Here is a 13,732-nt window from a genome sequence, read left to right as displayed (position 1 = left end):
CCCTGGAAAATCTACAATCAGTGAGGCCACCTGGGTGTCTGCTGAAATGCCTACAGACAGCTTCCCCTTTCTAGAACTGACCCTTTCTTTTCCCTGTTACTTTATGATATCCAACTGAGAACAATTATTTTCTTAATCCTTTGCAGGATTTTGAGTTAGTTCTCAGTCCTGCCATCTATGTGTAAACTTCCTGGTGGAAGACATGAAGCCCTCTGACTAAGGCAGTTCTTTTAAACTTTTTGTCTAGTGGGGTCACAATGAAAAATGTCAACATCTCACATCCAGCTCATTTCATTTGAGGCATCTTCCTTGATCCCTTCTTACATCCTGCTTTGAAGGTCTTTTCACAGAAATCTCTCTCTTATTCCTTTCACTGTATGTATGTAGTTATAGAGTCTTTTATTGTATTTTCTTGTTGATTGTATTACTATAATAAATATCACTCCCTGACTCTGTACCTTATATGGCCCCTCTCTTTGCTCAGGGCTCAGATGAAACCTTGGTGGGCTCCTCTGGGCAGCTCTGCATTAGCTGAGGTCCCATGTGTCTGCAGGCAGCTCATAGCTCAACTGGATCTATTTTCTGTGTGTTGCCTGTTCCCCAAATCTCCACAGGGTGGCACCTAGCTTCTTCAGTGCCAGAAGAAGGGCTCCCATACCATAGCCAGACAGCCACTGAGGTCTCTGCCTGCTTCCCATTTGTCCATGTTCCATGGGCCAGAGCAAGGACATGGCTGAGTCTACAGTCAGCCCAGGAGGAGACAGTAGCAGAGACTAAAGATGGCGCACTTTGGGCTTCTGGATGGCTGTTACTGTGATCAGCACATTTCACTGCAAAGTTCAAGGTGACACCTCTACTGCCATAGGCCCTCAGCTACTAGCCTTTTAAAGACTCCTTAGCCCAGCACTTCCCAGATAGTCACCAATTGTGGGGACAAATGGTCATGGAATAGCCACTCATTATGCTGACACTGGCATCTGTACACCACATGTAGATCAGAAGGTCACAGGTCAAAACTGGCATCCTGGGGAAACGAAGGTCACTGTTCAACCTGACTGCCCTTTCTCTTTTTAGGAAAACTTAGTACTAACTGCCTACTAAGAACTTTAGAAAATATAACACCCAACATTCTTTCAAGAGAAGTGACATTTTTAAACAAGCAAGTACGCATTTCCAAAATAAAAAGCACACATTTTCTAAAATATCAGAGTATGCTTTTGTCAAAATTTAAAAAATGAAAGCCTGTGTACACTAGGACCATACCCGATAATTATAAAAGTTTAAGGTCAGGAGTTGGGCAGTAGCACAGCTGGTAAAGCACAGGTGGCACAAAGCAGAAGGACCGGGGTAAGGATCCCAGTTAGACCTGCCAGCTCCCCACCTGCAGGGGAGTTGATTCACAACTGGTGAAGCAGGTCTGCAGGTGTCTATCTTTCCCTTCACGTCTCTGTCTTCCCCTCCTCTCTCCATTTCTCTCTATCCTATCTGACAAGGTCAACAACAACAATAACTATAAAAAAATAAAAAGTGCAATAATGGGAATAAATAAATTTTTAAAAGTTTAAACTCTCTGAAAGGAAAAAAAAGATAGAAACAGGGAGTTGGGCAATAGCGCAAGGGTTAAGGGCAAATGGCGTGAAATGCAAGGAGTGGCGTAAGGATCCCCAGCTACCCACATGCAGGGGAGTCACTTCACAGGTGGTGAAGCAAGTCTGCAGGTGTCTATCTATCTCTCCACCCCTGTTTTCCCCTCCTCTCTCCTTTTCTCTCTATTCTATCTAATAACAAAGACAACAATAATTACAACAATGAAAACAGTAACTATTTTTCAATAGTGACCCACTTTTTTAAGCTACTTATAAATACAATCAACATTATAGTTTCTTTTGCACCTCCCTAATAACAAGTGTAATATTTTTATGTATTTATTGACTACCTGTACTTTTTATGTATTTATTGACTACCTGTACTTTTTCTGTACCCTATTCATAATATTTGAAAAACTCTAAAGGCCCATGTGTCGTTTCCTTTTTGATGTTTCATTGTTGTTGCTAATGCTATGGCTCCTGCTCATTAGCTATAGGACTCTATCATCATTATCAGCTGTCTTCATTTAATTTAATTTATTTTATTCATATATAATAAATATATCATTTATGTTATTACTATTATTAGCTACAGGACTCTAACATCATCATCAGCTGTCTTTATTTTATTTATTAATTTTGAATGTATGTAGAGACAAAGATGAAGAACTGAGGTGCGGAACTGTTCTACTATTTCTAAAACTTTCCGCCATCCCCACCTAGCGAGTGGGGACTGGAGCTGGAACCCGGGTCACCAACATGGCAACTTAAGTGCTCTACTGGGTGACACACTAACTGCCCACTTTTCTCAATTTTTGAGAACTTCCCATAGTCTTGAATACTCAGATTGTCTCCAGGCATGTCACTCATCTAACTTCCTTATCTTCCACTGACCCTGCTGGGGAGCCAGCATAATGGTTCTGTATGTCAAAGGCCTCCATGCCTGAGGCTCTGAAGACCCAGGATCAATTTTCAGCTCCACCATAACCCAGAGCTGAGCAGTGCTCTGATCTTTCTCTTTTTGTATATCTCTCATTAAAATATAAAGAATTGGGAGTTTGCTGATAGTGCATCTGATTAAGTGTACTTGGTGCAAAGCACAAGGACAGGCATCAGGATCCCAGTTACAGCCTCAGGCTCCCCACCTGCAGGGGCTTTGCTTCACAGGTGTGAAGCACATCTGCAGGTGTCTATCTTTCTCTCCCCCGTATTTCCCTCCTCTCTCCATTTCGCTCTGTTCTTTCCAACAACGGCTACAACAGTAATAACTACAGCAATAAAACAAGAGCAACAAAAGGGAATAAAGAAATATTAATAAAATATTTTAAAAATATATAAAGAATATATATATATATATTTTTAGGGTCCGGGCAGTGACACATCTGGTTGAGCCCACATGTTACAGTGTACATTGAACCAGGTTCAGGCCTCTGATCTCCGCCTGAGTTGGAGAAAGCTTCAAGAGTGGTGAAGCAGGGCTGCAGGTGCATATCTGTCTCTCGCCTTCTCCACCTCCCCCCCCTTCTAAATTTCTCTCTGCCCTTTCCAATAATAATAGTCTGTTAAAAAACATATATATGTACTTTAATTTCTAATATTTAATTGTATGCTAGTCCCAAGACATATGCACAGCTATGTTTATATAGCTATATAGTTGGTAAGTCAAAATATGGAAGCAACCTAAAACAGACAACTAGATAACTATGTTAGAATGGGGCATGGCTGGTGATGCACACAGCTGACTGCTCTTACCATACACAGGGACCTGGGTTTGAGCCCCTACTCCCCACCAGCAGGAAGGATTTTTAATGAGTGGTGAAGTAGGTTTAAAAGTCACCCTCTCTCTTTTTTATTTTTTTCTTTAATCCCCCACCCCATGTAATTGCTGTGGCTCAGTGCCTATGCTACAAATCCACTGCTCCTGGAGGGTATTTTTTCCTTTTTTTGACCTTGTTTATCTTTGTTCTAGTTATTATTGATTTTTATTTCTGTCATTGTTGTTGGACAGGACAGAGAGAAATTGAGAGGAGGGGAAGACAGAGGGGGGAGAGAAAGATATGATTAGTGAGGTAATGAATAAATCAATTAACAGATTTTTCCTTTTTTTGCCTCCAGGGTTACTTATTGCTGGGGCTCAATAAGAATCCACTTTTCCTGGTGGCTTATTTTTTCATTTTATTGGATAATACAGAAATTGAGAGGTGGGAGTCGGGCGGTAGCACAGCGGGTTAAGCGCATATGGCTCCAAATGCAAGGACCGGCGAAAGGATCCCGGTTTGAGCCCCAGCTCCCCACCTGCAGGGGACTTGCTTCACAGGTGGTGAAGCAGGTCTGCAGGTGTCTATCTTTCTCTCCTCTTCTCTGTCTTTCCCTCCTCTCTCCATTTCTCTCTGTCCTATCCAACAATGGCATTGATAATAACTACAACAATAAAACACCAAGGGCAACAAAAGGGAATAAATAAGTAAATATAAAAAAAATTTAAAAAAAGAAATTGAGAGGTGAGAGGAGGGAGAACGAAGGACACACTAGCAGACCTGCTTCGACTCTTGTGAAGCGACCCCCCTGAAGGTGGGGAGTGGGGTTTGAAACTTGATCCTTGCATGGGTCCTTGTTCTGAGTACTATGTGTGCTTAACCAGGTACACTGCCAGCCCCTTCAATATACATATTTAAAAATATTTTATTATCTTTATATATTTATTGATGGGATAGACAGCCTAAAATTGAGAAGGAATGGGGGTGATATGGAGGGAGACACCAGCAGCACAGCTTCACCACTCATGAAGCTTTCCCCCCTGCAGGTGGGGAACAGGGGCTTCAACCTGAGTCCTTTAGCACTGTAACATGTGCTCTCAACTAGGTGAGCCACCCAGCCTCTCCCTCAAAATATTTTTTTCAAGACAGCACTTCTTGGTGAAAAAAATAGGAGACTTCACCTCTTTGGCTAACAACACCATCAAGTGTGGTTAGAGGTGCAGAGGAGCAGGTCTGAGTTTTGTTTTTTTTCCCTGAGAACATGTAGCTGAAAACATGGAAAATGGGATGAAAAAGACACTGGTAACAGGTGAGTTTGGGACAGGGGTATTGATGCCTTTACATTGTGCAATGCCTGGTTTCTATTTTCATTATTTTAATTATTTTACCTAAAACAAATTACACTGAGATGACAAAACAAATAGAAAGATCCAGCAACTATATTGTTCCCCAGATGTACAAATAAGTATATTCTTTAGTGTATTAAAGAAAACTTTTAGCAAGGCAGTTCTGATTTTTGTGCCATATTAAGGGCTGGTCAGAATGGATGAAATGTGTGAAGACAATTAAGCTTAATACTAAACAGCTGCTATTGAGAGAGTTTTGAACTGCTATTTTAAATCCAACCATCCCAACTTAAATATTTTGACACTCACCCATCAATGTGTCTGGGGTCTCATTTTCCTTAGAAGTCAGACACATCTGATGCTGTGCAGGAACCTTGAATAATATTTTTTTTAAAAACTGGGGTTACAACCCACCTTTCACAGGATCTACTTGAAGAAAACTTGTCTTTAGCTTCCCAAAGGTTCACAAAAAATGAAGCAAGTAAAAAATGTAAATTCTCTTAGCTCCATAGAATTGACTACAGTTTGAGAGTAAACTTTGTTGATTTCAGTAACTCTTGGACTGAGTGCATAAGAACACTATATGCTTGAAACACTATTGTCAACACTGTATTTCTTCTTGCACAGTGACTGTTTCCTTGTAAATGATAGATATATATTCTAGCAAACTCAGCACTTTGTAAATCAACTTTAAATACAGATCATAGTTTCAAATACTCCCTTGCAAGGAAATATATTTTATCCACATAGCAGTTAAAGTGCTCCTTAATGTAGGGGGGAGGAGGGAAACACCTTGAAAGTGTGAGCAACTTTCAAGAGTAGAGACCAACTCTCAAATGATCAAAAATCCATGTTAACTAGGAAAAATGCAGAGGTAGCAATTACTAGGAAGAGGGTCCCAGGACAGGCTGGGAGTAGGGATGAGAACATCTCCTGAGACGGAGAGAGTGCCAGATTAGGTGATCATTCCAGCCAGATAGGTTCTGTATATGCTGGGACGCTGTCTCTCTGTCTCTCATTCCCTGCCTTTGCCTCTATCTCTGTCTCCATATATATAAAACCGGGCATGTCATGAAAAATATTTTAAAAGAGAAATATAACTCTGAACATGATCTAAAGAAATGCTTCCTGAAAAGTCCGATCAAAGTATTATTCTGAGTCTATATGAGAAATAGTCTCATTATTAGTAAGGTACACCAAAGTCATTAAAGGCAAATACCGGGGGCTAGGCCGTACACAGCGGGAGAAGCACACATGGCTAAAAGCACTAGGATGGGCATAAAGATCCCAGTTTGAGCCCCCACTTCCTTATGTGTGTGGGGGAGGTCGCTTCACTAGCAGTGAAGTAGGTCTACAGGTGTCTGTCTTTCTCTCCCCCTCTGTCTTCCTGTCCTCTCTCAGTTTCTCTCTGTCCTGTCCAACAACAGGTATAGCAACAACAACAACAACAAGGGCAATGAAATGGTAAAAATAGCCTCCAGGAGCAGTGGATTCCTAGTGCTGCCACCAAGCCCAATGATAACTACGGAGGTAAAAAAAAAAAAAAGACTAAAACTCATAGGGTATACATGACCTTCAGAGACAAGCACATACTCAGTGCATATAGAAAGCGAAAAAAGGAGACTTGGGTGGTAGTGCAGCTGATTATGCGCCCATGGCTCAAAGTGCAAGGATGGGGGTAATGATCCAGGTTGGAGCCCCTGGCTTCCCACCTGTAGGGGAGTTGCTTCACAAGCAGTGAAGCAGGTCTGTAGGTGTCTATGTTTCTCTCCCCTCTCTGTCTTCCCTTCCTCTCCTCATTTCTTTCTTTTTTTTTTTCCTCCATGGTTATTGCTGTGCTCGGTGCCTGCACCATGAATCCACTGCTCCTGGAGGCCATTTTTCCCCCTAGTTTTTGCAGCCTCATTGCGGTTATTATTGCCATTGTTGACATTGCTTTGTTCTTGGATAGGACAGAGAGAAATGGAGAGAGAAGGGGAAGACAGAGAGAGGGGGAGAGAAAGATAGACACCTGCAGACCTACAACACCGCCTGTGAAGCGACTCCTCTGCAGGTGGGGGGCCGGGGGCTCGAACCAGGATCCTTACGCCAGTCCCTACGCTTTGCGCCACGTGCGCTTAACCCACTGCGCCACCGCCCGACCCCCTACTCTCCTCATTTCTGTCTGTCCTATCCAACAATGATGACATCAGTAACAACAACAACTACAACAGGGGATTTGGTTGGTAGTGCAGCAGGTTAAGCACAAGTGCGCAAGCAGAAGGATCACCATGTGGATCCCGGTTTCAGCCCCTGGCTCCCCACCTGCAGGGGCGTCGCTTCACAGGCAGTGAAGCAGGTCTGCAGGTGTCTATCTTTCTCTCCCCCCCTCTGTCTTCCCCTCCTCTCTCCATTTCTCTCTGTCCCACCCAACAAAACAACAATAACAACAACAACAACAACAACAAAAACCAAAGGGCAACAAAACCGAATAAATATTTAAAAATAAAATAATAACAACAATAAAACAAGGGCAACAAAAGGGAATAAATAATTTTTTTTAAAAAGCGGGGAAAAAGGGAACTGAGCAGTAGCTCAGCCAGTCAAGGCAAGTGGGGCAAAAATGCAAGGCCTTCTGAAGGATCACAGTTCGAGCCCCCAGCTCCCTCCTTGTAGGGGAGTTGCTTCACAGGCAGTGAGGCAGATCTACAGTTGTCTTTCTCTCCCTGTCTGTCTTCCCCTCTTTTCTCAATTTTTCTCTGTCCTGTCTAACAAGGATGACATCAATACTAATAAATACAACAACAATAAAAAGGGCAAAAAAAGAGAATATATAAAAAATAATATAAAAGAAAGGCAAAACAAACACTGAAATGCCCAGCAGCATATGGCTAGCAGGCATCTCTAGGTGACACTGACAGTCACTCCAGTGAAGATGTTGTAACTAGGGCGACACAGGGGCCTTGCTGCCGCCCTGTGGTACACTGTGGGCTCCCCGGCCCCTAAGTACTGCACAGATGGGGGGCACTGAGCTGTGCCCAGAGCCAGCATGGATGGGCCCCGCAGTATCACCAGGACCACATGCATCTGCATGAACTGGGACCACTGCCAGGTGGCTTCTTTGCACCATGTATGCTTAACCTGTTGTGCTACCACCAGGCCCCGAAATTTGATTCCTTAATAAATCAAAGATACAGTAAGCACATTCAGTAATATTACCTTAATATCTTGGACTTCATATCCTACCCTGTGGTCAGTGACTCTATTCTGGGTAAAATTGTAGGTCCAAATTCTTTCTGACTGGGCTCCTGTTCCAACCTGTGCAGAGATAGAAAGGAATTCACATTTTAACACAATCACTATCTTTACTACAATGGAAAAGGCACTTGTAAATTTTCTTCTAAGGATTTCTATTTCTGAAGGTCAGACACATACAATTGACAAGAGCAAGAGTAGAAGGAACTTAGTTGTTTAAGACTCTTGTTATCTCAGGTTTACTTATGGAGTAAGAGTGTTTCTTTTTCTTTTGCCTCCTGCACTACAAATCCACTGCTCCTGGAGGCCATCCCTCCCCCCGCCCTTTGTTGTTCTTTTTGTTTATCATTGTTGCTGGATAGGACAGAGAAATTAAGGGTGGGGGGGAGACAAGGAGTAGGAGAGAAATACAGACACCTGCAGACCTGCTTCACATCTTGTGGAGTTACATCCCTGCAGGTGGGGAGCTCAAACCAGGATCCCAACCCCTAACCTTAAGCTTTGTGCCATGGGTGCTTAACCGCTGCACTACCACCCAGCCCCCAAGAGTGTTTCTTCAGTAGTTCCAGTTCCAATCAAAGCCAAATTATGAGTGGTCTGGGAGAAGGAGGCAGAGTGGATAAAGTACAGGATTCTCAGGCATGAGGTCCCAAGTTCAATCCCCAGTGCCACATATACCAGAGTAATGTGCAGATTCTCCCTGCTCCTCTCTCTCTCTCATTAATGAATAAATAAGATCTTTAGAACAAAAGAAAAATATCTCTGAAGATGGGTAGGTTGCACCATGGAAGAAATTAGAGTTTCTAAATTGTAGGTCCAGAGTCCAATCCCAAGCACTGCATATGCTAGAGTGCTGCTTCTGTGCCCCTCTACCCCTTTCTTTAGTTCATGAAAATAAAAATAATTAAAAAGCTATATTTTACCCACATCAGTCCAATCTCCAGCAAGTTTACTAATGTGTTAACTCAAACTTCTTTCTCAAGCTGTTTCTATTCAGGATTTGTATCATAACTCTCTAAAGAGAAAATTGGTTTAAAGGTCATTTTTATGAAATTTATTATGGAAATTAAGATACTTTCAAGTTGTAAAATAAAACATATTATTACATAGATTTATTACGACTCCCTGTGGGTTCAGAAATAAATAGCTCTACCAAGACCATACTGCAAAGCGCAAGGACAGGCAGAAGGATCCTGGTTCTGGCCCCCAGCTCCCCACCTGCAGGAAAGGTACTTCACAAGCAGTGAAGCAGGTCTGCAGGTATCTGTCTTTCTCTCCCCCTCTGTCTTCCCCTCCTCTCTCCATTCCTATCTGTCCTATCCAACAACAACATCAATAACTACAACAATGTTAAACAAGGGCAACAAAAAAGGGAAAATAAATTAATTCATTAAAAAAACCATACTCTAATATTTTCTACTTATAGAGTCTAAGGTCAAGGGGTAAGAAAGGGGTTTTCCCCCACTACATTTTTCGATATTTCCTAGATTTTGAATTACATATGTATGTAGTTTTATTCAAATGTGTAAGTTCTACTAAAGTGTATGTATCATTTAAATAAGCAAAGTATGTATACTCTTGTTCTCTTCAGATTGTATAAATATTTTGCCTCTTAAGTAAGCAAAGTATCATAATATTTTAAATTATAAAAAAATAAAGGCTGCCACTGTCTGGGAGGTTGTCCAGTGGATAAAGCTTTGGAGTTCTTAGGTGTGAGGTCTCAAGTTTGGTCTCCGGCATCAGATGTGTCAGAATGATGCTGTCTCCTTCTTCCTCTCCCCTATTTCTCTCATTAATAAATAAATCTTTAGAAACAAAAGTAAAACCTGAATGGGGTTGAAAGAGAATGTGGAAGCCCAAAATACCCATATTTTTTAGTTATTTGTAATAAACCTTGTAGCATTTTAGGAAAAGTGGGTTGCATAACAGTAAGCATTATAGTAACTGTCACTAGTCACTTTGATTTAGATATCTTAGTTTTTCCTACTTTTGTCCTTTCCACTTTCCCTACCCTTGTTTTAGCCTGCAGTAGTGTAAGTGACAGTGCAAATGATATATTAATCCCTTGCCTGCGATGGTCTCAGATTGCAGAGGAGCATCAGTAGGTAGACTTGAAGCTAGGAATTCACATTTCCCAAGCATTACTTCTTAGCAAACCCCTTCTGGCACAGACACAGAGAGCCTAAACATTCAAGTTATTTCTTATTCTCAATGGAGTATATTTTCTATATGTCCTGAGATATTTTTACTTGGTCAAGAATAATGAAATAACATTTTTAATATAAAGTAACCTTTAAAAAGTCTTTTTTCTTTTTGTTTGGTAAGACAGAAAGAAATAGAGATGGAAAGGGGAGATAGAGTGGAAAAAGAAAGTGAGACACATTAAGATAGTGTTTCACTGCTTGTGAAGCTTCTGCCTGCAAGTGGGGATCAAGGGCTTGAACATTGGTCCTCTCACAGTATACATGTGCACTCACAAAATGACCTTTAAAAAAAGATGAATATATCGATGTATTTTAGTACAACAGTTTTATACTATATAATTCTACTATTGCCAACAGACGTTTTCTCCTTTTAAATTTAAAATGAAAAAAATGGGGTCCGGGAGGTGATGTAACCAGTGGAGTGAACATGTTACAATTCACAAGGACTAAGGTTCAAGCCCAAGATACAACCAGCTGAGGAGAAGCTTCACAAGTGGTAAGGCAGCGCTGCAGGTGTCTCTCTGTGTCTCCCCCTCTACATCTTCTGTTCCCTCTCAATTTCTATCCAGGAAATAATAAATGAGTAAAATATACAGGGGGCCAGCAGTGGTGCATCTGTTTTAGCACAGAAATTTCAGTGCATAAGGAATCGTGTTCAAGTCCCTGGTCCCCAGCTGCAGGGGGTAGGGGAAGCTTCACAAGTGGTAAAGCAAGACTGCAGGTGTTTCTCTGTCTCTCTCCTTTTCTAACTCCTCCTCTCCTCCCAATTTCTCTGTCTCGGTCCAATAATAAATAAATATATTAATATATATAAAAGAAAATTGACTTTAAAAATTAAAAAAAATGAAATAGAAAAAGTGGGAGAAAGAGCATGTGAGAAACATCACAGTACCTGCCATCATGCCTGGTGCTCCCATGTTGTGTTAGGGCTCAACACCAAGTCTGCAAGCATGGTGATATGATGTGCACTCTACTGGGGGAGCAAGCTCTGGACCCCTTCGTTTATTTATTTTTATGGATAGAGCACCACTCAGAACTTCTGTATGTTGGGGATCAAACTTGGGGCCTCCTGCATGTGCAGTATGCAATTTACCAATAAGCTATCTCTCAGTTCAATGCTTACAATTTTGAGATAGAGACCTAAGCACAGATCTACTATCCACTGAACTTGGCTTGCTGTATCTGTGTTGCTGTTCAGTGGTGCCAGAAATCAATCCGAGGGACTCCCATATGTAAGGCATGTGCAGAGTGACTCTTCGAACAGTTGTTAAGTGATTCTACTAAATAAATCTTATCTGCAGTGTCCTGACAGGTGGTGCAGTGAATAAGACATTGGACTCTCAAGCATGAAGTTCTCAGTTTAATCTCTGGCATTGCATATGTCACAGTGATGCTCTGGTTCTTCCCTTACTCCTTCTCATTAATAAATAAATCTTTTTTTTTCCTTTCCATTTTGTTGCCCTTGCTGTTTTATAATTATTGTGGTTATTATTATTGTTGTTATTGCTGTCATTGTTTGTGGATAGGGCAGACAGAAATAGAGAGAGGAGGGGAAGATAGAGAGACGGAGAGAAAGATAAGACATCTGCAGACCTGCTTCAGCACATATGAATCGACCCCCTGCAGGTGGGGAGCCAGGGGCTCAAACCAGGTTCCTTACACCAGTCCTTGTGATTTGCACCTCCTGCACTCAACCTCCTGCACTACCACCTGACCCCCACCTTTCTTTCTTTCTTTCTTTCTTTCTTTCTTTCTTTCTTTCTTTCTTTCATTTAAATGTATATATATATTACCTGCAGTCTTTTGGCATTTTGCTGTTGACACCTGTCTTTCTCTATAATCTTCTGGTAAAGCCTACCTCGAAGCACATGCAGAGCAATTTCTTTGTTTTTTATCTGGGAGCATTCTTGCTGGCATTCAACTACAATCCCTGGAAAATTACCAAGACCAAAGACAGATGGGACTTCCCACAAGGCAAACTTAAACAGAACTAAGATGTTTAAGACAAGAAAACATGAATCAGGAAATTACTTCAAAAGATTAAGAACATTTTAGATTTAACAGGCTTTAGAAAAGATACCTAAGGGAGCCAGAAGGTAGCACAGTGGGCTAAGCCAACATGGCACAAAGAGCAAGGACCGTTTAGGATCCTGGTTCAAGCCCCCTGCTCCCCACCTGCAGAGGAGTCGCTTTACAGGTAGTAAAGCAGGTCTGCAGGTGTCTCTCTGTCTCTATTCCTCTCTATCTCCCCCTTCTCTCTCAATTTCTCTCTGTCGCTATCCAATAACAAACAAAAAAAAGATACATAGATTGCTTTATGGAAAACTGGGAATTGTTATGCAAGTACATACGTAACTTTTTTATTCATAAAAGAGAATGAGAGCATCATTATGGTACGTGCAATGCCAGGAATCAAACTCAGGACCAGAAGGCGGCTCAGGGCGTAAAGCACATGCTTTACGTAGCATGTGGCTGGGGGTCTGATCCTCCACACCGCAAGTGCACAGCACAGGCAGGCAATGGGAGGGACTCCGTGCATAGAGGAGCAGTGCTTTGCATGTCTCCCTCTCTTAAAGGATACAGAATGGAGACTGGCGGGGAGGCTTCTCAGCTGTCCCATGCAGGTGCAAGGTTCTGGGTGGGATTGATCCCCAGGCACAATATTTGAGAAAAAAAATTTAAAAGTCTTTGTATTACTTAAAAGATGTACAGTTAAGAGAACAATATTACCATGATTTTTTTCAAAAAAGCCAATCTGCAGCCCTGGAGGCTGGCACAATGGTTGGAGTTTTGGACTCACGCATGAGGTTCTGAATTCTACCACCAGCATCACATGTTACAGACTGATGCTACAGTGTTTTCTCTCTCTATCTCTCTCTCTTTCTCCTCCCTTTCTCCCTCACTAATAAATCTTTTAAAAGAGCTCCAGCATATGTAGAAAAAGGGTTCAGACAGACCTAGGATCCAACACATGCAAACCAGACCTCTTACCACTGAACCACCTCCCAGCTTGCATTAACTGGCTCTTTAAAAGGTTTTAATTATTTATATGTGTACATATATTTTATAAACTTTTTTTGAAAAAATATGGTACACTTCATGAATTTGTGTGTAATCCTTGAGCAGGGGCCATGCTAATCTTCTCTGTATCATGCCAATTTCAGTATATCTACCAAAGCTAGGACTATATTATAATCTTATTTAAAAAGTGTTAAGAGATGGAGACAGTTGGAGTCGGGTGGTGGCACAGCGGGTTAAGCGCCGCACATGGCGCAAGGCTCAAGGACCGGAGGAAAGATCGCGGTTCGTGGTTAGAGCTCCTGGCTCCCCACCTGCAGGGGAGTCCCTTTACAGGTGGTGAAGCAGGTCTGCAGGTGTCTGTCTTTCTCTCCCCCTCTCTGTCTTCCCCTCCTCTCTCCATTTCTCTCTGTCCTATCCAACAACAATGACATTAATAACCACAACAATGTTAAGCAACCAGGGAAACCAAAAGGAAAAATAAATAAAAATTTAAAAAGAGTGGATAAGAATAGAAAAGAAAAAAAAAAGAAAGGGAGGCAATGGGACTTTGGTGACAACAACAACAAAAAAATAAAATAACCTAT

The 13,732-nt window shown here is 41.7% G+C and overlaps 1 long non-coding RNA gene and 1 pseudogene across 2 annotated transcripts in view; both read right to left on the bottom strand.

Annotated features, from left to right (window-relative positions):
* The window catches only part of LOC132537021 (uncharacterized), a 200,318-nt gene extending 192,364 nt beyond the window's left edge, over nucleotides 1-7,954 (bottom strand). For both annotated transcript variants that reach the window (XR_009548537.1, XR_009548536.1), the window contains exons 1-2: nucleotides 7,888-7,954; nucleotides 4,999-5,062 (exon numbers count right to left, since the gene is read on the bottom strand). This is a non-coding gene — a long non-coding RNA (uncharacterized LOC132537021). The remainder of the gene's footprint in view (nucleotides 1-4,998; nucleotides 5,063-7,887) is intronic.
* Nucleotides 7,955-13,208: 5,254 nt separating this feature from the next.
* LOC132537198 (U6 spliceosomal RNA) lies at nucleotides 13,209-13,309 on the bottom strand (annotated as a pseudogene).
* Between the last annotated feature and the right edge of the window lie 423 nt (nucleotides 13,310-13,732).

This window comes from Erinaceus europaeus, chromosome 2, assembly GCF_950295315.1.
Source record: "Erinaceus europaeus chromosome 2, mEriEur2.1, whole genome shotgun sequence".
In the NCBI taxonomy this organism is placed as follows: domain Eukaryota; kingdom Metazoa; phylum Chordata; class Mammalia; order Eulipotyphla; family Erinaceidae; genus Erinaceus; species Erinaceus europaeus.
This window is presented reverse-complemented; position numbering and strand designations above follow the sequence as displayed.